The sequence below is a fragment of the Phacochoerus africanus genome, chromosome 2, assembly GCF_016906955.1.
Source record: "Phacochoerus africanus isolate WHEZ1 chromosome 2, ROS_Pafr_v1, whole genome shotgun sequence".
In the NCBI taxonomy this organism is placed as follows: domain Eukaryota; kingdom Metazoa; phylum Chordata; class Mammalia; order Artiodactyla; family Suidae; genus Phacochoerus; species Phacochoerus africanus.
The window spans coordinates 95,983,474-95,987,732 of NC_062545.1; the positions used below are offsets into that span (position 1 = coordinate 95,983,474).

The 4,259-nt window shown below is 39.0% G+C and overlaps 1 pseudogene; it reads left to right on the top strand.

The window, feature by feature from the left end:
- Positions 1-3,253: 3,253 nt before the first annotated feature.
- LOC125120741 (60S ribosomal protein L15-like) lies at positions 3,254-3,862 on the top strand (annotated as a pseudogene).
- The last annotated feature ends 397 nt before the right edge of the window (positions 3,863-4,259 follow it).

Sequence of the window (4,259 nt, forward strand, 5' to 3'; positions counted from 1 at the left end):
AAATTGAGAGTCACAGAGTTGCAGACATCCATAAGATCACTTGGCTACCCTTTTGGGCTTGAGTCCAGGCCTTCTGATTTTCTGGCCAAAGAATTTCCACTAAAACATAACTTTACTTCTACCATCCTTTAACCATGTTTATTATTTTATTTTAGCATACTAGGTGTGTGTATATGCATGTTGTATGGTATGTGTGCATATAAACACTAGTGTTTTCAGATCATAGATGGATTTTACAAGTATTACCATGTATCACTTAATTCCTCCTGCTGGCAATCCAAATATTGTGACTCCTGGCTTAGGGTGCTTTTAAGCCCAGAAACCTACCTTCCTCATTAGATAAAACTAAACTAGAAAGCACTGAAAAGAAAATGTTTCACAATCAATCAAGAAGTCAATAATGGGAGTTCCCATGGTGGTGCAGCAGAAACAAATCCAACTAGGAAACATAAGGTTGCAGGTTTGATCCCTGGCCTCACTCAGTGGGTTAAGGGTCTGGCATTGCCATGAGCTGTTGTGTAGGTGGCAGATGTGGGTCAGATCTGGCATTGCTGTGGCTGTGGCGTGGGCCAGCAGCTACATCTCTGATTAGACCCCTAGCCTGGGAACCTCCATATGCCGCAGGTGCAGTCCTAGAAAGACAAATGACAAAAAAAAAAGTCAATAATGAATAACTTTGAGCTTACAAAATGCTTTTCTTCCATCAAGATGGCCTGAAAGTAGAGGGAGAAATACTTATCTTTAAAAAGAAAAAGAAAAGAACAAACTAAATCCTTAGAAAATTTCTCATGAAAATTCACAGTAGGAGTGTTTTGTTGTCTACAGCCTCTCTTTTTTGAACACTTTCTATAAGTAACATTGTCTTCAGAACTCTACTTCCTTACAAAATTTGGGGGAAGTAATTTGCTTCTTGGACAGGAAAACACAATATGAGTCTGATATATTATTGTCTGTGAAAGTAAAGAGTCATGTAAAGTATGGGTCTATTGGTAGAAAGGATGTAGAAATTAACTTACAATGACACTCCCTAGCAAAAGATGGGACAATAAATATAATAATAAATATTATTATTTAAAATTCATCAAAATAATAACAAAAATAACAAAAACTTCAATGAATTGAAGCACTTCAAAAATGAAAAATATATGAATTCCACAAATAGAAAAAAAGCATATTGGTCAATATTAAGGTTTGCTCAGGCACTACCTCATTATTCTGAAAAAAAATTTTTAAAAGAAAATATGCACGCACCTTGTATAGGCTTTATTTCACTACAACAAAAGAGGGTTGTAGGGCAACCTTTTCTTTGAAGTAGAAATATCACTTATATTTGAAGGATTGATAAACCATTTTATCATACTTAGTAAAACAATGAATCCATATCATAATCATGAAATGCTACTAAACCCTTTGGATAAAAATTTGATTGGGAACTTCATGAAAAGGGACTGTACATATATCACTTGAACTTCTTGATCAATCTTAATATGACTTTCTGACATTTTATTTTTCTTGATACAGTGAAATAGGAAGCACACAGTACCACTGAAGTCCTTTTCTTGCTGGAAAAACAACATAAAACCTAATTAAGACTTCAGAGTCAACTACCTATTTTCAGGAAAAAAAAATAGAGACTAGAAAAACCTGTTAAACAATATTACAAGGATAGAGATAGTAAAATATAATATGGAATATCTTACAGGACAGATAATCAAAAATTTTAAATAAATGAATAGCATTAAAAGTAGAAGAATAAAGAAGAGAGCCTGCATTAGCTCACTGCAGATTAAAAGGTACCTCAGAAGCTCTCAGGTAATTGCAAAATGTAAAATTAATTTGATTCAAAATTTGAAGATATTTTCATGAAAATTGGGGGAGATTTAACACAGATTTTTATTGGGTAATTTTAAGATATTATCCTTAAATATCTTTATACTATTGATCAAGAAAATGTATTCAAGTTGCAGTTCTTAAAATGTCTTATCTGGGGATCAAAATGGCAGAATAGGCATATGCCTAGATCGCCTCCCCCTATGAACACATCAAAAGAACAACTACATATAAAGCAACTATCACTAAGAATAAACTGAAGACTAGCAGAACAACACTTCTACAACTAAAGGTGTAAGGAAAGAACAACATGGAATCTGGAGGAGAGGACAAACTACCTAGTCAAGACTCATTTCACTAGTGAGTGACCCAAAAGGGGAAGGCAATATCACAGGCTTGTGGGTTTTCCCTAAAGAGAAAGGTGTTAAACTCCCATATTAGCCACCCCAGTCTTGGGGTATAGCACAGGGAAGACAAACCTCTTTAGCAGCTTTGAAAACCAGAGGAGCTTACTGGAAAGCCATAAGAAACTGAGAATTTTCTCTTGAAGAGCACACACAAAGAGACTCAGTCGATCCTAGTTCCAACTTAGAGGTATCAGATTGAAAAATGTATGTTTTTCTGGCTGGCCTAGCAGAACCACCCCAGCATGCACCCCAGCCTCCACTGGACTCCTGTTCTTGCACTTCTTGTTAAGGTGGATACTGTTGTTGAAAGAAGACATGTGAATAACAGAGTAGTGGAGCCTATGAGGGCCCCAGCCCTGCCTATAGCCAGAGTGGAGACCTGGAACCAGTTCAGAAACAGGGCTCTAATTACTTGTGTTTGGCCATACCACAAACAAGGCAGGAAGAGGGGAAGCTAACTTTTTCAGGGCTCCAGATCCAACCCCTCAGGCACCAGTACCACCTCTCAATAAGCTAGCAACCATTGAGCCTAACAGAAGCCCCAGCACATACATAACTCCAGCTGTAGCCATTCCAATTCAAGCCCTAACGCCCACCAAGGAGGCTACTGCCAGTGTTCTCTGGAAGAAGATAAAACTTTTGCTCATACCTGGTAAAACTTTCCCATCAAAGCCCTAGACACATGTAAATAGGGGTTTTTCCCACTCAAGGTTACACACTTAAGACCAGGATAGTTAACTGACTTGCCTAATTTCACAGAGACAGATTCAAACAAAATGAGAAGACAGAAGAATATATTTCAAATGAAAGACCAGGATAGATCTTTGAAAAATTCCTAAAGAAATGGAGATAAATAGTATACCTGATAAAAGTTCAAAGCAATGATAATTAAAATGCTAATTGAGGCGGTGTTGTGTTATTCCCTACTCCATCCGACGCTGATCTCTCTTCTCCTCGGCCATCCAGGCTCGGGAACCCTGCGTCCTCTGAGCTCCTTCTGCTTCTTGTAAGCCAAGATGGGTGCATACAAGTACATCCAGGAGCTATGGAAGAAGAAGCAGTCCGACCTCATGCGCTTTCTCCTCCAGGTGCGCTGCTGACAGTACCGCCAGCTCTCTGCTCTCCACAGGGCCCCCCACCCCTGATAAGGCACGCAGGCTGGGATAAGGCACGCAGGCTGGGATACAAGGCCAAGCAAGATTATGTCATATATCAGATTCTTGTGTGCCGCATTTGCCGCAAACGCCCAGTTTCTAACGGTGCCACCTATGGCAAGCCTGTCCACCATGGTGTCAACCAGCTAAAGTTTGCTCTCTGTTGCCAAGGAGCAAGCTGGATGCCACTGTGGGGCTCTGAGAGTCTTGAATTCTTACTGGGTTGGTGAAGATTCTACATACAAATTCTTTGAGGTTGTCTTCATTGATCCATTCCATAAAGCTATCAGAAGAAATCCTGACACGCAGTGGATCACCAAACCAGTCCACAAGCATAGGGAGATGCGAAGGCTGAATTCTGCAGGCAGAAAGAGCCTTGGAAAGGGCCACAAGTTCCACCACACTATTGGTGGTTCCCACCCTGCAGGTTGGAGAAGGCTCAATACTCTCCAGCTCCACTGTTACTGCTAATAAGTAATGTTTGTAAAATTCTTACCTAATGAACAATTTAGGACATTCATGTCTGCTTAAAAGTATTTTTTAATTTGTCTGTTAAAACTAGTTGTCTGCAGATTGTTTCACTGAATGCATCGTCAAATTTTGAAAGTTAAAGTGCAATAATGTTTGAAGATCTTAAGTTATGGTGTATCTTGTTTCTAATAAGGGAAATGCCTTGCTTTTATTAGGGAGTTGATATGTCTGTTTAAAATGCTGTTTGGAACAATAGGTGTAAAATTCTGTAAAAGAGGCAGAAACTAGTCATGTAGATTTGTTGGTGCATGTGATGAAACCTACAGCTTTATTGGGGGTGATGCAATTCTCTGCTGGTTTACTCTAAAATTGGCTGATTTATGGAGTTTGGCAAGGA